The following is a 20,570-nucleotide window of genomic DNA, read 5'->3' as shown; positions in this document are numbered from 1 at the left end:
CCACAGCCACAGCAACGCAGGATCCGAGCCGCATCTGCAACCTACACCAGAGCTCATGGCAACGCTGGATCCTTAACCCACTGAGCAAGGGCAGGGATCGAACCCATAACCTCATGGTTCCTAGTCGGATTCGTTAACCACTGTGCCACAACAGGAACTCCTAGAAATAATTCTTGAACAACCCTAAGGTTGGCTGTTTTTCCATGAGGAAACTAAAGGTTAAAGAAGTGAACTAACCTGACCAGTGTCACAAAACTAGTCAGTGAAGAAAATAAGATTTGATCCCATCCTGCTATTTTTTTTTATTTGATTTGATTTTTTTAAAAATTCTAATTATGGGATTTTTTGTTTTGTTTTGTTCTGGTTTTTTTTTTTTTTTTTTTTTTGCTTTTTTTAAATTTTTTTTTTTGTCTTTTTGCTATTTCTTGGGCCACTCCCTCGGCATATGGAGGTTCCCAGGCTAGGGGTCGAATCGGAGCTGCAGCCACCAACACGCCAGAGCCGCAGCAATGCGGGATCTGAGCCACATCTGCAACCTACACCACAGCTCACAGCAACGCCGGATCTTTAACCCACTGAGCAAGGGCAGAGATTGAACCCGCAACCTCATGGTTCCTAGTCGGATTCGTTAACCACTTTGCCACGACGGCAACTCCTGGTTTTTTTTTTTTTTTTTGGCTTTTTGCCATTTCTGGGGCCGCTCCCATGGCATATGGAGGTTCCCAGGCTAGGGGTCCAATCGGAGCTGTAGCTACCAGCCCCAGCCCCAGCCCCAGCCCCAGCCCCAGCCACAGCAATGCGGGATCTGAGCTGTGTCTGTGACCTACATCACAGCTCATGGCAGCGCCGGTTCCTTAACCCACGAGCAAGGCCAGGGATCGAACCCACAACTCATGGTTCCTAGTCGGATTCGTTAACCACCGAGCCACGATGGGAACTCCCCAAAAATTCTGACTATAGTTGATTTGCACTGTTCCTTCAATCCTGCTGTGCGGCAAAGTGACCTAGTCATACATATAGATAACATTCTTTTTTCATGCTGTCTTCTATCATGTTCTAACCCAAGAGAATGAACATGGTTCCCTGTGCTGTACAGTAGGACCCCATTGCTTTTCCATTCTTTTTTTTTTTTTTTTTTTTGTCTTTTTAGGGTCTCACCCGCAGCATTGAAAGTTCCCAGGCTAGGGGTCAAATCGGAGCTGTAGCAGCTGGCCAAAGCAGGATCCTAGCCATGTCTGTGACCCACATCATAGCTCCCAGCAATCCTGGATCCTTAACCCACTGAGGCCAGGGATTGAACCTGTGTCCTCATGGATGCTGGTCAGATTTGTTTCTGCTGAGCCACAACTCAAACTCCTCCATCCTAAATGTAATAGTTTGCAGCTACCAACATCCCACTCCCTCCCCCCTCCCCACTTTTATCCTCCTGTATTTAAGTGGAAAATTTGATCCTTAGCTCTGACTTCTCACTGGTAAACCTTTTCACAGCCCTACCCCTCCATAAGGCTATCTGGCTGAGGAAGAGTAGTCAACACTAACTTAATCCGTTGGAGACTGATAAAGTCCCCAGATTGCCATGTCACCGAGGGAGCTATGCCTTTAAAATATACAGGCTATCCGCTGACCAGGGCTCCTCCTCTGGCTCAGAGTGCTTAGTGAGAGCTAGATAACCCCAAGGCATCACCTATCCAGACTGGAAGGCCTGAAGAATTACACACACCCTGCAGCCCCAGGACGGCTAGATGTCTGCCACATAGAGTCTACCGAGAACAGTGCGGGATAAACATTGGTGAAGCCTCTTTCCAGAGTCATCATTTTCCGGACTCCAGGCACGCAGGGCAGATAACCCCTCTTATATTTACATTATCTTTGCTTGTTACACTTGCCAGGATTACTGTATCTCTTGGATTACTAGGCCTGCTGAGATTTTAGCTGTCATCCTAACTTTTTAAGCATGGGATAGAATCCAGTCTAATTTACGAAACCATTATTCAGATTGGGTTACTTTTTAATCCCAAACCTAATTCTTTGGGTGTTTTTTTTTTAACGGCTGCACTTGCAGCATATGGAAGTTCCCAGGCTAGGAATGGAATCAGAGCTGCACCTGCTGGCCTATGCCACAGCCACAGCAACGCCAGATCCAAGCCGCATCTGGAACCAACACCGCAGCTCATGACAACACCTGATCCTTAACCCACTGAGCGAGGCCAGGGATCGAACCCACAGCCTCACGGACACCATGTTTGGTTCTTAACCCACTGAGCCCCAACGGGAATTCTTGGGTGTTGATTTTTGATTGAGATTTTTATTCCTAAATTCTGGAGAAGTAACCTCAGTGTTTGCAACCTTTATTCTCTCAAGCTTGGTAGCTTTTAGAATCTCCTCTACTTGAAGACTTTAATAGATATGATCAAAACCAGCTTCATAGCTAAAATCCACCACCTATAGCAGTCACTCATTTATTTACATTATGTATTTAACAACCAATGGGCAGGCTGTGGGAGTATTTTATACACCTTTCTGGATGTGTGACGTTTTCACATACAATGCCCAGACAGAGAGGAAGAACATCTCTTTAAACCCTAACCTATCCCCATTTTACAAAGATAACGGATGGAAAGATTTCAGGAGAAATGAACGTTTGATTCTTTTCTCAGGCCATAATGATCTTTTTCCCTTCCTCTTCTAAAAGGAATGAGTTAGTGGTATCTAAAAGAAAGAGACAATGAACTTCTTTGCCGAACGGATACTGACTCACAGACTTTGAAAAACTTATGGTTTCCAAATAACACAGGTTGGGAGGTTGGGGGATGCACTGAGGGTTTGGGATGAAAATGCTGTAAAATTTGGTTGTGAAGATTGTTGTACACCTATAAATGTAATAAAATTTATTAAGTAATTTAAAAAAGGCAAACCTAAAAAAAATAAAAAATAAATAAAAGGAATGAGTTCATCCTACTCACCAGAATACGTTTCTCTTTGCATCAGAAAGCTTTGTACAGGAGCCCACTGTAGCAAGAGACCCTGAAATTCTCAGTAACAGGTTTTCAATTAGGAATGCTTGCTGCAAGGCTAAGGAAGTTCATCATTTATTGGTGGGATGTAGTAGAGTAGTAGAGTGGCATGAGCCATGGGGAATTCTAGGGTCCCTTTCTATATTGGCCACTTTTTTTTTTTTTTTTTTTTTGACAGTACCCGTGGCATACAGAAGGTCCCAGGCCAGGGATCGAACCTGTGCCACAGCAGTGACGATGCTGGATTCTTAACCTACTAGGCCACCAGGGAACTCCTAAATTGGCCATTTTTTTGCCTTGTGCAAAAAAATCTGCTTTGCCAATTGCCTGTGAAACTGAAATGATAATGTGTTTGCAAGTGTTTAGAAAACTCTAAAATGTTATATACAACTGTAAGGTGTTACTTCAGAGCAGAGCAGTAAATACTGAAAAAGGCATCAGTTGAAAGCAGTTGATCACATATTTTTTTCAAGCACCAAACATGAAGTGCTGATGTTTACTGAGCATTTATACCAGGCATGGTTCAAATGTTTTACTTCTATTAACCTAATCTTTTTATATATATTTATGTTTATTTTATTTTTTGTCTTTTTGCCTTTTCTAGGGCTGCTCCCGCAGCACATGGAGGTTCCCAGGCTAGGGGTCTAAGCGGAGCTGTCACCACCCGCCTACGCCACAGCCACAGCAACATTGGATCTGAGCCGCATCTGCAAACTACGCCATAGCTCACTGCAACGCCGGATCCTTAACCCACTGAGCAAGGCCTCAGCCTCATGGTTCCTAGTCGGATTCATTAATCACTGCGCCATGACGGGAACTCCCATTAACCTAATCTTTACAGGACCTTAATAGGGTAGATATTTTTGTCCCTACCTTACAGATGAGAAACACTGAATCCTGCCCAAAGTAATATACCAAGGAAATCCACCCAGGTAATACACCTAGTAAGTAATGAGATAAAGCTGGGATGCAAATCCAGGCAACCTGGCTCCAGAGCCCTTACTAACTGAATTGGCGGGAAGCCCAAGACATTTGTTATGCGTGTCTCAAAAGGTTAAATGTTATGTAAGTCTTGAAAGGTTAACATTGTGATGAATAAAGATACACTAAGAAAAATGAGTATCCCTAAGGATTTGGATTTGGCTCCCTACCAATGCCTACTCTTCATAGTTTTGGGTCCTACCTTAAATATGTAGATCATGTGGTCCTTAAACATATAAAGTCATCCCATACACACCTCCTTCATCAGCAAATGGTGAGAATCAAAGTGGTTGATCATTTAAGATCCAGTAAGGTTGAAAACAGTCAAATGAGAGGGTACGGAGGAAAAGCTTTGTAAAGTAAAATGTCAGAGAAGTATTTTATGCTGAAAACTATGATAAAATCAGGAATCAGTTAATATATTTCTTTTTTTTTTTTGTCTTTTTGCTATTTTTTTGGGCCGCTCCTGCGGCATATGGAGGTTCCAAGGCTAGGGGTCGAATCGGAGCTGTAGCCACTGGCCTACGCCAGAGCCACAGCAACGCAGGATCCAAGCTGCGTCTGCAACCTACACCACAGCTCACGGCAACGCAGGATCTTTAACCCACTGAGCAAGGGCAGGGATCAAACCCGCAACCTCATGGTTCCTAGTCGGATTCGTTAACCACTGCGCCACGACGGGAACTCCAGTTAATATATTTCTAATAATTTTACTGTTTTTAAAAATTCACCTGCTGGAGTTCCCTTTGTGGCACAGCGGAAGCAAATCTGACTAGCATCCATGAGGACACAGGTTCGATCCCTGGCCTCGCTCAGTGGGTTAAGGATCCGGCGTTGCAGTGAGCTATGGCGTAGTTTGCAGATGCGGCTCAGATCCAATGTTGCTGTGGCTGTGGCGTAGGCGGGTGGTGACAGCTCCGCTTAGACCCCTAGCCTGGGAACCTCCATGTGCTGCGGGAGCAGCCCTAGAAAAGGCAAAAAGACAAAAAATAAAATAAACATAAATATATATAAAAAGATTAGGTTAATAGAAGTAAAACATTTGAACCATGCCTGGTATAAATGCTCAGTAAACATCAGCACTTCATGTTTGGTGCTTGAAAAAAATATGTGATCAACTGCTTTCAACTGATGCCTTTTTCAGTATTTACTGCTCTGCTCTGAAGTAACACCTTACAGTTGTATATAACATTTTAGAGTTTTCTAAACACTTGCAAACACATTATCATTTCAGTTTCACAGGCAATTGGCAAAGCAGATTTTTTTGCACAAGGCAAAAAAATGGCCAATTTAGGAGTTCCCTGGTGGCCTAGTAGGTTAAGAATCCAGCATCGTCACTGCTGTGGCACAGGTTCGATCCCTGGCCTGGGACCTTCTGTATGCCACGGGTACTGTCAAAAAAAAAAAAAAAAAAAAAGTGGCCAATATAGAAAGGGACCCTAGAATTCCGGCATTGTGGTGGCCGTGGCGAAGGCAGGCAGCTGTAACTCTGATTGGACCCCTAGGCTGGGAACCTCCATATGCCAAAGGTGCAGCCCTAAAAAGCCAAAAAAAAAAAAAGAAAGAAAGAAAAAAAAAAGAAATTCACCTGCTAATGGTGATTGAATCTGATTCTCTTCCCTTTTTTTTTTTTGGTAAAAACAAAAACAAAACCCACTAGAGTCATTCCATGATGCTTCTACCAGCATCTTTTTTTTTTTTTGGTTTTTAGGGCTGCACCCTTGGCATATGGAAGTTCCCAGGCTAGGGGTCAAATTAGAGCTACAGCTGCCGGCCTACACCACAGCCACAACAACGTCAGATCCGAGCTGTGTCTGCGACCTACACCACAGCTCATGGCATTGCCGGATCTTTAACTTACTGAGCAAGACCAGGGCTGGAACCTGCATATTCATGGATCCTAGTTGGGTTCATTGACCACTGAGCCATGAAGGGGACTCCCCAGCATCTTTTCTTCATTAACATCAGTTGGTAGATTTGTGTCTGATTTGTCTGGCTTCTCCTTTTATTCATTTCATTTATTTTGTTTTTCCAGTTGTATCTTCAGGTGGCTTAATTTGGCTTCTACTCAGATGATATAAATGTTTGTTTATAGGTTATGAGAGGGGAAACAAAGCTGAGAGAATGAAAAATTAAAAACTTTCTCTTCCTTCAGTCACTAAGGCAATGGCTTAAATATTTAACAATTTTTTTTTAATTGTGAAAGTAACATGACGGTGGAAAAGTAGGAGGCACAGAAAAACTTGAAGTAGACCAAAAACATGAAACATGCTCTTACTTAAATAGAAAATTGAGTACTATATTTTAAACTTAAGATTGATTCATAAATAGTTTTAAGATTGAAATAGAAATATGTCATATAAAATATATTCTTCAATCTTTGAATCCATTGCTTTCAACATATATGTGTCAAGGATTTGTGTCATAGTTTCTTTCACTTTTGACTATTATTGGATATTTAAGATGCCTCCAGTTTTTAAATGATAATAACATCACAGTGAATTTCTTGGTGCATATCTTAAAAGGGATAAATACTCGGAAGTAGAATTATTATTATCTTTTTATTTTTATTTTTTTGTCTTTGCCTTTTCTAGGGCCGCTCCCGCGGCATATGGAGGTTCTCAGGCTAGGAGTCTAGTCAGAGCTGTAGCCACTGGCCTACGCCAGAGCCTCAGCAACTCGGGATCTGAGCCGCCCCTGCGACCTACACCACAGCTCACGGAAACGCCGGATCCTTAACCCACTGAGCAAGGCCAGGGATCAAACCCGTAACCTCATGGTTCCTACTCGGATTCGTTAGCCACTGAGCCACGACAGGAACTCCAAGAAGTAGAATTATTGACTCAAGAAGTACAAATATTTTAAAGCTTTTGATATATCTTGCCAAATTGCTTTTGTAAGAAGAGGAATTAATATTTACTTGCAATAGAAATGTACAAAGAAGCTTTTTTTTTTAACATATTGGATATTTTCATTTTAAAATATTTACTCGATTATTTATGGTTTGCCATTGTTTCTGTGTAACACATCTTCATTTATGTTTAACTAATGCCTGATCTTTTTTTTTTTCTATAAATGGGACATACTTCGCATGTTTATTGATTAGGTTCTTATACTGATTTCTTATCAAGTTTTATTAGTCCTTTGATTCATATTTGTGGCAGAAATGTGCAATTACATTGCTTGTATTTACTGATTACATCCTTATAATTTTCTTTATAATTTAGTTTACTATCTCTAGGCTTAGGATGTCATTCCTCATCCATATAACCATTGAAAAAAAATTAAGTAGACCTACCATGTATTAACAGGGAATGGTGTCCATTTATATTGCTCAGGGAAAAAAGTAATATCCTACAAAATGAGGTTTAATAATGATCCTACCACTCTTTCTCCACACACACACACACACACACACACACACATTTATTTGTTCACTAATTATTTTTTAATGTCTCCTTTGTGGCAGAGACATACCATTGAACAAAACAGACAAAACCTGAACCATTATGGAACTTGGTTTATTGGAGAGATCAACAAGTAAAAAAAACAAACAAACCATCAGATAATAAATACAATGTAAGGTAATAGTAAGTGCTTATTAACAGAAGTAGAACAGGGTGAAAGGTGGAGAGTGAATGAGGTTCCTTTTTTATTATTATTACTTAATGAATTTTGTTACATTTATAGGTGTACAACAATCATCACAACCAAATTTTATAGCATGTCCACTCCAAACCCTCAGTACATCCCCTCGCCCCCCAACCTGTCTCATTTGGAAACCACAAGTTTTTCAAAGTCTGTGAGGCAGTATCTGTTCTGAAAAGAAGTTCATTGTGTCCTTTTTTTTTTTGTCTTTTTGCCATTTCTTGGGCCGCTCCTGCGGCATATGGAGGTTCCCAGGCTAGGGGTCGAATCGGAGCTGTAGCCACCGGCCTACGCCAGAGCCACAGCAACGCGAAATCCAAGCCGCGTCTGCAACCTACACCACAGCTCACAGCAACGCCGGATCGTTAACCCACTGAGCAAGGGCAGGGACCGAACCCGAAACCTCATGGTTCCTAGTCGGATTCGTTAACCACTAGGCCATGACGGGAACTCCCATGTGTCTTTTTTCTTTTTTTTTTTTAAATAACTCTGCATCCTTTTGAACTTTATTTATTTATTTATTGTCTTTTTGCCATTTCTTGGGCCGCTCCTGCGGCATATGGAGGTTCCCAGGCTAGGGGTCCAATAGGAGCTGTAGCCACCAGCCTACGCCAGAGCCACAGCAACGCGGGATCTGAGCCACGTCTGCAACCCACACCACAGCTTACAGCAACGCCAGATCCTTAACCCACTGAGCACGGCCAGGGATCGAACCTGCAACCCCATGGTTCCTAGTCGGATTCGTTAACCACGAGCCACAACGGGAACTCCCCATGTGTCTTTTCGAGTCAGGGTTTTCTCTGGATAGATGCCCAGGGGTGGGATTGCTGGATGAAATGGTAATTCTATTTTTAGTTTTCTGAGGAATCTCCATACTGTTTTCCACTGTAAGTGGGTGCACCATTTACATTCTTACTAACAGTCTAATAGGGTTCTGTTTTGAACGGGGTTCTTTTGATTCAGTGGAGAGAGACCTTTATAAAGTGGCATTAGATCAGAAAGTATTGGAAAAGTAGCAATATAATATTATATATAAGCGTATGGATAGAAAAATACCAAAGTTCTGTTGTATTCCCCTTCTCAGCGAATATTACCAGTGGCTCTTTTGTTACTCAGACAAAACCAGCAAAACATCCTATCCCAGACTTCTCCTTTATTCCCCATATCTAGTTAATCACATTTTTGCCACCTATATACGTCTAAATTTCTTTTCTACTCACTGTTTTCTTCTCTTCGGCCCTTGTCAGTTTTTGAAAAGATATATGGGTTCATTTTTATGTGCCAAATAGTGCACAGTTAAAATATATAATGCATGAGAGCTAACTTGGTGGGGCTTCCACTGGCCAAATTGGGGACAGTGTGACATGAAAATAGATGTTGATAGTAATTTGGATGATCAAATAGGAATCCATGAGATCACACTAATGCAAAGAAAATAATTTTAAAAAAGGAGAAAGGAGGGAGTTCCGGTTGTGGTGCAGCAGAAACGAATGCAACTAGTATCCATGAGGATGTGGGTTCTATCCCTGTCCTCCATCAGTGGGTTGGGGATCCCACGTTGCTGTGGCTGTGGTGTAGGCTGGCAGCTGCAGCTCCAATTTGACCCCCAGCCTGGGAATTTCCACCTTCTGAGAGTACAGCCCTAAAAAGAAAAAGAAAAACAAAAACAAAAACAAAAAACAAGAAAGGAGAAAAGGTTTTCCTCATAGTAGAATTGCAGCTAATGTGGAAAGAATGATGGAAATGAAAAAAAATCAGGAGTTCCTATTATGGCCTAGCGGAAATGAATCTGACTAGTGTCTATGAGAACGCAGGTTCAATCCCTGGCCTTGCTCAGTGGGTTAAGGACCAGACATTGCTGTGAGCTGTGGCGTTGGCCGGCAGCTGCAGCTCCGATTCCACCCCTAGCCTGGGAACCTCCTTATGCTGCGGGTGTAGCCCTAAAGAGACAAAACAAAACAAAAGAAACCAGTGCGTGAAAGTAGGATGAGAAATGGGACATGTACATAATTTCAAAGTACCAGGCCACACAAGATACTTACTGATGATAAAGAGAAAAATAGTAACTCTGCAGTGGAGAATTCTGTCAGACACTGTGTTAATCACATGAAGTGAAACTCCCCAGTACCAGGACCCCTGGACACCACATGTTCCCATGTATTGTATTGAGGACAGAACAGTTCTTCTCTAGTATTTTTACCAAAAATATACAACCTAGATCTAAATATCAGGGAACAACAGAGGTTACCAAATCAGGGGCTGTCTTCAAAATAATTGTCCTGTATTCTTTAAAAATATCAACATCATGAAAGAAGATTGAAAAACTCCTAGATTTGTTCGTTCAGTAGCCACCACTGAGTGTCAATGTATCAAGCACAGGATGAAGCAAAAACAATTGAAATGTGTCCTCAAGGAATTGATAGCCTACGTGAGATAAGCCAGAGAGAAAAAGAGAGACGTAATGAGAATGATAAAGCCAATGTAGTAAATATTCACATTTGGGGGGAGTTCCAGATGTGGCACAGTAAGTTAGGAATCTGACTGCAGCGGCTCGGGTTGATGTGGAGATGCAGGTTCAGTCACTGGCCCGGTGCAGTGGGTTAAAAAGATCAGCTGTGGCTTGGATTCAGTCCCTGGCCTGGGAACTTCCATATGCAGTGGGTGCAGCCATTAAAAAAACAAAACAAACAAACAAAACCAACATTTGAGGAATGTAGGTGATGGGAATTCATTTATTGTTTTTGTAGCGTTCCAGGATCTATGAAATTATTTCAAAATAAAATTTAAAACGTACTGTAAAAACAATTAGACAAAAAGAAATTAGAGTGTAATAGAAAATTTCAACAAACCAGTGTTTTATAGACAACTTACAAAACGTGTACCTATATTAGGCCATGAAGGAAAATCTCAGCAAATTCCATCAAGCACAGAAATGTACATGCCACACTCACAGACTCAAAGCACTAAAACAAGTAAAAATATAAAGTTTAAAATCCCAAACTGCCTAGATAATCTCAATCAACTCTGTCTTGACTATAGGGGAATCGAAGAAGAAATACTATACTTTCAAACTTTTTAGACTAGAATAGTAGTGAATAAAATATATGGGATGTGGCCTAAACTATAGGCAAGGGAAAATCCACAGTGTAAAAATGAATATTTGGAATTCCCTGGTGGCTCAACCAGTTAAGGATCCAGCATTGTCACTACAGTGGCTCTGGTTCAGTGTCTAGCCTGAGAACTTCCACATGTCATGGGCGAAGCCAAAAAAAAAAAGCTTATTATTATTTTGCTTTTTAGGGCCACATCTGTGGCATATGGAGGTTCCCAGGCTAGGGGTCAAATCAGAGCTACAGCTGCCGGCCTACACCACAGCCACAGCAACTCGGGATCTGAGTCTCATTTTGACCTACACCACAGCCACAGCAACGCCAGATCCTTAACCCACTGAGCACGGCCAGGGATCGAACCCGAAACCTCATGGTTCCTAGTCAGATTCATTTCCGCTGTGCCATGACAGGAACTCCAAAAAAAAGTATTATTATCATTAAGTAATAAAGGCGTTCCCCTTGTGGTGTAGGCAGCAGTTACAGCTCCGATTCCACCCCTAGCCTGGGAACTTCCATATGCTGCAGGTGCAGCTGTAAAAAACAAAAGAAAAAGACAAAGAATAAAAATAAACAGATCATATACTGTTCTAGAAGTTAGAACAAAAATACCAGAAGCCCAGGAGGAAGACCGCGGTGCCCTCCCTCCGCTCTCACAGTGCTCCATCATGGTGTTGATGGAGCAGTTTAGGAAGCCAGTACCAGTACCCACTGCTGCTTTGCAGAGGTGGACAGGACTATCCCTTTGTGGAATTTACGGGGGGGAGGGGGGTTGTATGTGTGTGATGTACATGAGAGAGGAAATATCAGATGTTAAATTACAGTTCCAGGAATTCCTTGAAGGTTATGAAGAAGTACAAATTGCTATTCAGGATTGAGTTGAGTCATTGAACAGTTCCCTCTATTGTCCCTGCCTCCTTCCTGTCTTAATCTGATTCTCTCCCTCTTTTCCTGGGTCTCTCCCTCTCTTACATTTTTTTTTTTTTTTCTCCTCTTGCTTTTTCTCTTTTCCTCTCTCTCAGGTCCCTGAAGACATAATGTTTTGTTTATTTTTGCCTCATCCTGAGCTTGGTGCTCTGCTTGATACTTTGACCCTCAATGGTGGTGAATGAATGAATGAATTGAATCCTATAAGCTATTAGTAAGTGGACACTCGGCCAGACAACCTGTAGGTTACCATATGAGTTACGCTATTTATAGAAAACAACCTAGAAGAGAATCTAGGAACTATATAATATATAGAGAATACAAACTAACCACTAAATACAGCTTAGACAAGCTAGTAGACCATTTAGGCAGTATTCGGTTAATTGAAATTCTATGAAGGGTAGGTTGTAAGGGGAAAATCATGCCTAACTCACCTTTTGAATGCTTGAGTGGGAGATTTCACTGTAAGTATTTAGGGAGATCAGCAGATGCAGTTTATTTTGATTTTTCACAGACTTTTGATAAAGGTTCACATCTGGGGCCCACATTGGGGTGGGGAATGCAAAACATCAAAGGAAAAGCTGAGGAATGTAGGAAAAAGTGGTAAGAAAAGAGCTGGAAGTAACAGGTAAGGGCTAAACTAGGGATGCCTTGCAAGCCATGGCTAAGGACTACCACTTTTATTGTATTGCTTTTGGAAGGTTTTGAGAATGTCATCTGATTTGTAGCTGTAAAGGATCTGGTTGCTTGGAAAATAGACTATAACAGAATAAGGGTGGAACATCAAGACTAAGTAGAAGGGGAGTTCCTGTTGTGGCTCAGCAGAAATGAATCTGACTAGTGTCCATGAGGACACAGGTTCGACCCCTGGCCTTGCTTGGTGGGTTAAGGATCCCGTGTTGCCATGAGCTGTGGTGTAGGTGGCAGATGCAGCTGGGATCTGGCGTTGCTGTGGCTGTGGCGTAGGCCTGCGGCTACAGCTCCAATTCCTCCCTTAGCCAGGGAACTTCCATATGTCTCTGGTGCGGCCCTACAAAGACAAAAAATAAAAATAAAAAACTAAGTAAAAGGCTCTCTCGAAGTAGGTGATGGTGACCTGGACGATGACAATAATAGCAATGATAGTGATGAGAAGTGTTTAATCTAGAGTAAATGTTAAGGTAGTGGAAACAAATTTACTGGTGATTGGCTGTGTGGTGTGAGAAAAACAGAGTCAAGGGTGACCTAAAAGGTTTTGGCCTGAGCTGCTGAATGAATACCTTCATTCTGGTCTCCCTGCCCTATTGTCTTTTAGGGGAGGGACTGTTTCAAGGAGGTTATCTTTGAAGGGCGGGGAGATTAGTTAGGAGACTACTGCCATCATTCTTGAAAGTTGAAAGGGGACTGAACTTGGGCAGAGGCTGTTAAGTATGGAGAGGCTGAATGGAAAGATTTGAGAGACATTTCAGAAGGAAAAATAACTACTAAGGGAAAGTTTGGGGTTGGAGTGTTGTGGTGCAGTGGAAATCAACCCAACAAGTACCCATGAGGATGCTGGTTCAATCCCTGGCCTTGCCTAGTGGGTTAAGGATCCGGTGTTGCTGTGAGCTGTGGTGTAGGTTGCACATGTGGCTGGGATCTTGCATGGCTGTGGCTGTGGCTTTGGTGTAGGCCGGCAGCTGTAGTTCTGATTCGTCCCCTAGCCTGGGAACCTCCATATGCTGCAGGTGCAGCCCTAAAAAGCAAAAAAAGGAAAAGTTCAGGGTTTTTCAATAAAATCGAAGATAGAACTTTTATTCCCAGGAATTCCATCTATTGATATATATGCTACAAGGGGTTGCCTGAGACCTGTTTTTACATAGGCCTTAGAGATAAGCTATGTCTTTTACATTCTTAAAGGACTTTTTAAAAAGGGAGTAGGTGTGTAGGCTATGTAACAGAGACCATTTGTGGCCCTCAAAACTTAAAATATTTGCTGTCTGGTCCTTAGCAGTGTAAGTTTGCCAACCTATGGTGTAGATCAGTGGTTTTTGTCTTTTTAGGGCTGTACCGATGGCATAAGGAAGTTCCCAGGTCAGGGATCGAAGAGGAGCTACAGCTACCAGCCTACACCACAGCCACAGGAATGCAGGATCCAAGCCCCATCTTGGACCTATACCACAGCTCATGGCAACACTGGATCCTTAACCCACTAAGTGAGGCCAGGGATCGAACCCACATCCTCATGGATCCTCATGTGGTTCATTACCTCTGAGCCACAACGGGAACTCCAGATCAGTGCTTTTTTTTTTTTTTTTTTTTGTCTTTTTGCCATTTCTTGGGCCGCTCCTGCAGCATATGGAGGTTCCCAGGCTAGGGGTCGAATCGGAGCTGTAGCCACATGGCCTACGCCAGAGCCACAGCAACGTAGGATCCGAGCCGCGTCTGCAACCTACACCACAGCTCACGGCAACACCGGATCGTTAACCCACTGAGCAAGGGCAGGGATCGAAGCCGCAACCTCATGGTTCCTAGTTGGATTCGTTAACCACTGCGCCACGACGGGAACTCCTCCAGTGGTTTTTTTTTTTTTAAAGTGTGGTTCCTAGAGCAGCAGCAGAAGCACTTGGGAACTTGTTAGGAATGCAGATTCTCAGGCTTCGACACAGACTTGCTGAATCAAAAACCCTGGGAGTGGGGCCCAGCAGTCTGTTTAACAAGTTCTCCAGGTTATTCTGATGCATGTTAATTTCTGAGACTCACTGTTCTAGAGAAATTTTTGTACCTGGTGGAGAATAAGTGTTGGAGTTCCTGCCATGGTCCAGTGGGATAAGAATCCGACTGCAGTGGCTTGGACTGCTGCAGAGCCTTGGGATCACCCACCTGGCGCAGTGGATTCAGGGATCTGGCATTGCTGCAGCTGTGGCATAGGTCACAACTGTGGCTCAGATTCAGTCCCTGGCCTGGCAACTTCCACTTGCTCTGTATAGAGCCATACATTTAAAAAAAAATAAGAATAAAAGAAGAATAGCAGGGTTGTGCCTAAGAGCTTCAAACTGGAAATAATAGAAATGTCAGTCAACAGAAGAGGTAAGTTGTGACTATTAATACAGTGAGAATATTCTCTAGTTTGTGGTTAAGGGCATGGAGTGTGAAGGCAGACTGCTTGTGTTTTGAGTCCCAGCTCCACCAGAGTAGTAACTGTGGCTTTGGGCAAATGACTTGACCTACCTAAGCCTCTGTTTCCTCATGTGTAAAACGGGCATAAAAATAGTAACCACTTTATAGGGTTATTGTGAGGACTGAACAAAGTAGAAGAATGGATGGTACCTAAATATTAGCTTTGAAGGGCAATCTGCATGTAACATATTGTGATGCTTTAAGGAAAAACATGTTGAAGTTCATGTCAAAGGTCATCTCATAAAAGTGACAGTCTGCTCGTATATTTTGCTTGTAACTGAATGATTGACCAGCCTAAGGTAAAAGCAGTGTAAATTTTGGAGTTTCATATGTTGGCATTGCCCAGTATACCTGTTTTTTCACTTGTGAAAAATACCTTAAAATTGCTTTAATAGGATTGTGAAGAAAATTGGTGAAATATACGTGCCCTCATTTTGTTTGATACATAGGCATTTAATAAATGTGTTCTCTTTTCTTTCCTAATTGCCTTTTATCTCTTTCACCATTTCCTCAGTCCTCCCTTCCAAAATTCCTCGGCTGTGTTGATACTCCCTGAGAAACGTTGGCAGAAGGAGGAGCAAAGTGGCTTCCCTGACTGTTAGGAGGTTTGGCTTTTTCCGTGAATCAAGGTCAAGAGTCAACATCTAGTGTTTTCCCAGCTATGTCCCCGGGGCCAAGTCTGGACCTAGATCTAGGACAAGGCTGTAATCCTGATATCTCCTGGGATTTCAGCCTTTCAGCTGCTTTAGCACGTAAAATGCTTGGTGTGAATTTAGCAAGGCCTAAATACTGACAGTCACACAAAGAAACAGATTTTTCTCTGTGGAGGCCACGTCATATTTTTTAAAAAATAACATCCCAGTACTTGGCACCCGGTAGGCCCCATAATATATATTGCACTGAGCTTGTCTGAATGGCCTGATCTTCTCGGTGGAGTTTAAGACTCTCCATTTCCTTTCACCATTTCCTAGGCTGAATTTAGGGAGCCACCAGCTGAAACCACCGGCTGCATTTTAAGCTCTCAGAGCAGCAACCTGCAGACACCTAGTGCAGAGAGAAAAATCACTAAATTCCCTTGTTCTTAACAGTAATAATCAAAAAGGACCAGACAGATCGGTCTCCAAAAGTCAGCACAAAAGGCACAACGCTGCAGCGACCGGGCGCCTCTTCGGTCGCGATCTCAAAGGGCGACGAGGCCGGAGCCCTGGGCAGGAGAAAGGCAGCCTCCTTGTGACGTCAAATCAGCGGACTCTCGTCGAGGCTTCAGGCCGGTTCCGGTTCCCCGGCTTTCCGGGCGCGAGAGTACGTGAGCGCGGCGGCGTTCTGCGCGTGCTCCGCAGAGGGACGCGAGAAGGTTGGGTCCTGCTCGCGGAGGAGATGCGTGATTGGCTGAAGCTGTGCTGGGGGGTTCCCCAGCCCTTTCGGCAGGGGTAAAACAATAAGAGGGGGCGGCGGCAAAGGGGGCGGGACGTCCGTGTTCCTTGTCGCTCGCCGCAGCGCCTGGAGCCCGGGAAGAGGTGGTTGTAAGGGGAACGAGCTCGCGGCTCTCCGGCTTCCGAGGCTTGAGGTTTGTCGAAGGGAGGGGGCGGCGAGAGAGAAGAATCCGCTGCAGCCGGTCCTCGGCGACTCACCCGCTGACCTCCGCGCGACGTACCCGCCGCCGCTGTTAGTTGGAGGTGTGTACGGGGGCCGGGAAGGGCAGTCGGTGTGGTGGTCGGAAGGGGATCTTCCCGGCGCGCGCCGCGGCTCGAGGCAACCGTCCTGTGCGTGTGCCCCGGTGTCGGAGGTGCAGCGGCAGAGAGGGACATTGTTCTTGCCGGCTGCCTACGCTGTGTGTGCGAGCGAGAAGCCGGGCCTTTCCTCTTAGGTGAGGGATGGGAGGCCGCGTGGGAAGGGAGGTGACCGGCCCGCGTCGTGCGGACAGGGGGCTGCGAGGGCACAGGTGGGGCCGGGGCTGGTTGGGGATGAGGCGGCGAGCTGGGGAACGGGAGGCAGCGGCTTCTAAAGGCGCGCTGACGGAGGCTTCGGATGGGCAGTGGGGGAGTGGGCTTTCCCGAGATGTTTTCCGGTACGGAACCCACCAGCTCGGTCTCCGATGCTTCTGCGGCTCTTATTCCCGGTTCCTTGGGAGCGGGGAGGCCGTCGCCGCCCCGCCCGTGGGGAGGGGAAAAGAGGCTGTGTCGGCGGAGGCTGAAGCGACGCAGATGCGAAAGTAGCGGCCTCCGGGCACCATTTCTGTGCGCGGAAACAGAATCCGGGTCTGAAGGCAGCCGCCGCTTTGCTTACCCAGTACCTGGTGTTCCGCGGTCTCTGACCGCCTTCGGGTTTATCCCCGAGGAGTTCAGAAGCTGGGGCTATCTATATATAACGTACGCCTTCTCCCTGCCCTTTCTATGCGGGAGATCTCTTACTGACCCAGGAATAGAAGAGATGTTTCAGTGCTTTGGGGAGTGGGTTTTTTCTTCTTGTCCCATCTCTTCTTGGGGAGGGTGGGAAAGATAGGGAAGGGGAGGAGCTAGCGTCGCTAGATTGTGTTAATTTTGTTAGTTGAGTCTGATCGAATTTTACCTGCATCTCTAAAAGCGGATTTCTTAAGATGGCCCTAGCCGCTTTGGGGCGTATATAGATTTGCATCTCCAATTTTCCGCATAGATCAATTGTTTTCTTTCCAAGGTGTGCCCAATTTCTTAACAGATTTTATTTGGAGGGGCAGTATCTTTCCTCGCAAGCAAAAAGCACACACACGTGCACCGAAGCTGAAGTAATAGCAAAGTTGTTCCCTCTTTCCTCCCTCATGATTGTTATATTAACTTATATTAAGATACTGGTTTTAACACTTCGTGCTGGTCTTCCTTAGCATTGCATGTACCTGGATCTTTGAACCATTAACTGCAGTTAGGGAGCCCCGTATGCTAGAGGGGAAGAAGATGGGAATTCCTAGTCCAGCTCCATATTTGGCAGTTAATATAGCCTTAGGCATGCGAACTAAGTTTCTGAGTAAATACTTGGCCTTTTTAGTATCCAGTGGTCTTTTTGATATCCAAAATTCCTGGTCTCAGAAAATAGACGATATGATTAGTTTGAACTTGGTAGAACAGAATTGTGTTGTTTCTTTGGTGATATCTGCCCATTTTCTTGAATATTTAGGATTGGTCATGTGTATCCTTGTGTTATGATTTTTATCTCTAGAGACTTGTTTAATTCTGAAAGGTTATCAAGGAATCGTAGGGTGGATAAGGACCTCAAATGGATTGCTTACTATTTGAATTGTTCTAGAGTTCAGGTTAGTGAATATTCAGGAGCTGAAGTATATGTCAGTGGTGGAAAAGTAGCAAGAGGAAAGAACTAGAATGCTTGTGGGATGGATGGGGATCAGAAACATAGGGAAGGGCAAGAAAATGTCTTTATAAGTGGGATAGTCAAATTAAGTGAGTATTAGCAGGTGAGCAGTTGAATTGGCAGCAGACAACTCTAGTTTGAATAGTATTGGCACTAGAGGTAGTAGGATATGTTCATTATCCCTATTTCATTTATGAGAGAAAATTTCGGTGTCAGTTACTGAATCTATATACCGATCTATAAATAATGAGTAGCGTCTAAATTAACAGTTTCCTTGTCCTGAGGAATTAGGCTATTGACTACAAATTATCAGGATTGAAATGCTTTCCTAGATTGCTTTAAATAAGACTCTCCCACATATACTGAGTGGGTGTGGAGGTGAGGAATGACTCCTTTTCAAGGTTGATTTTGATAGGTACAAATTTAAAGGTGTTTCTGTAATTAAATTCAGCACAGTTCACTTGACCGAGACTTACTCTCCACAGGGCAACACTTTAGAGCCGACAGAACGAACAGGTTCTATCTCCCAGAACCCTGGACTGGCTTCAGAAGGAGTAGAATCAGTTTCTTGATGGCTGTTCCTCAGCTTATTTTTATCTTTTATTTTACCCTGTATTGATACACCATTGTAGTTGTGTTGGGATGACTCTTGTGGATTTCCTTTTTATGTTACTGTTTTCTCCTTTTAGCTCTTGCCTACATTATCAAGTAAGTTAACAGTTGGACTTAAAATTGTTTTTATATTCTTGCATCCCTGGCTGTTCTTCAAAAGCTGTTTTTAAACAGGTGCAATGAAAACATCACTTGAGGCAGGAGACCTGATTTCAGATTCTGTAACTGTAAATGAGGGGCTTTGAACTTCTTTCCTGAGGCTATCTCAGAACATAGTTTCATTTTCTGTCAATGAACCTAACACCCTATTTCAAGGAGATAAAGGAATGTGTAGGTTATCTGTTAAATTTTAAAGCATAATATAAATGCATGCTTTAATTTTTGTGGGGCGGCATGTTTCTTTAATGCTTGATAATTTGCAAAAGCTTTTGAAATTCAAAACTTAGCTCCTTATCTTTGGGGCCTGAGGAAAGAAAAGGCTTAGTCCACAACTACCATTTATCATTGATTTCTATGACTTGTGCTTAGATCTGTGTGATTCTTTGTTATGGTATGCCACAACAAATTGAAGTTCGCTGCTTTAAATAGATAAATGTTGCTGTTTTGATTGGTAAAGTCATTTTAAGCAAACAACAAAAAAAGCTGGAATTTCCAAAAGTTTCGGTTTTAATATGGGGTTAGTTATTGAGAATGGCTATAGTCCGAGGTTCAGTGAGAAAGGGCCTGGGCCTGACTTGTAAGCCTACCTCGAGTGAGGGGTTCTAGAGAGGAAGGGCCAGAGTAAGTATCCAACAGCAGAGATACGCTGTGTCCTAGCATAGACATATATTGGTAACATAGCTTCTGGTGAAGAGAATTGCATCCTGGTACTAGGCTCTTATTCTTTATTTATTATTTTTTTTAGGGCCTCAGGTGCTGCATATAGAAATTCCCAGGCTAGAGGGTCAAATCCGAGCTACAGCTGCTGGCCTCCACCACAGCCACAGCAACACCAGATCTGAGCCATGTCTGCAACCTACACCATAGCCCTCAGCAATGCTGGATCCTTAACTCACTGATTAAGGCCAGGGATCGAACCCGCATCCTCATGGATACTACTAGTCCGGTTCCTTTCTGCTGAGCCACAACCAGAACTCCAGGATCTTATTTTTATAAAAAGCAAGGTAAAGTCCTACATCTAAATTTACCTTACTGAAAAATTATTTTTGTACGTGTTCTGTTTTTCAAAGAGTCATTTTGTTTCAGTTTCTTGATTTTTTTTTTTTTTTTTTTTTTAAGACAACATGATGTCTTGACTTTTTTTTTTTTGGTCCATTCTGCATGTAGAAGTTCCCAAGCCAAGGATTGAACTCAAGCCACACAGTGACAATGCCAGAGGATCCCCTGTGCCACCAGGGAACTCTGGGTGTCTTGCCTTATTAGCAGTTTTTCTTTCTTTTTGTCTTTTTAGGGCTGCACCTGTGGCATATAGAGGTTCCCAGGCTAGGGGTCCAGTGAGAGCTGCCGCTGTAGGCCTACACTGAAATAGTCACCAAAATTCTCATCGCTTGTTATATATGGCAGTCAGAACATTCCAGGTTCCTTGAAGAGTGAATTTTTGGTTGGGTTTTGGTTTGGTTTGGTTTTCTGCTTTTTAGGGCTGCACCCACGGCACATGGAAGTTCCCAGGCTAGGGGTCGAATCAGAGCTGTAGCTGTCAGCCATAGCCACAGCAATGTGGGATCCAAGCCAAATCTGCGACCTCACCACAGCTCACGACAATGCTGAATCCTTAACCCACTGAGCGGGGCCAGCGATCGAACCC

General features: G+C 43.6%; 1 protein-coding gene across 9 annotated transcripts in view; it reads left to right on the top strand.

The window, feature by feature from the left end:
• G3BP2 (G3BP stress granule assembly factor 2) overlaps nt 1–20,570 on the top strand; it is a 90,350-nt gene that overhangs the window by 44,565 nt on the left and 25,215 nt on the right. Inside the window, exon 3 of one of the 9 annotated variants that reach the window (XM_013978782.2) lies at nt 15,904–16,117. The exons of 4 other annotated variants lie outside the window; for them this stretch is intronic. The gene's annotated coding sequence lies outside the window, so the exon portion shown is untranslated. Of the gene's footprint in view, nt 1–15,903; nt 16,118–16,145; nt 16,492–16,517; nt 16,683–20,570 lie in introns of those variants that run through there. 4 more of the 9 variants (XM_003356980.4, XM_003356979.4, XM_013978783.2 and 1 more) reach the window with 4 other exon arrangements.

This window comes from Sus scrofa, chromosome 8 (genome assembly GCF_000003025.6).
Source record: "Sus scrofa isolate TJ Tabasco breed Duroc chromosome 8, Sscrofa11.1, whole genome shotgun sequence".
Classification (NCBI taxonomy): Eukaryota; Metazoa; Chordata; class Mammalia; order Artiodactyla; family Suidae; genus Sus; species Sus scrofa.
This window is presented reverse-complemented; position numbering and strand designations above follow the sequence as displayed.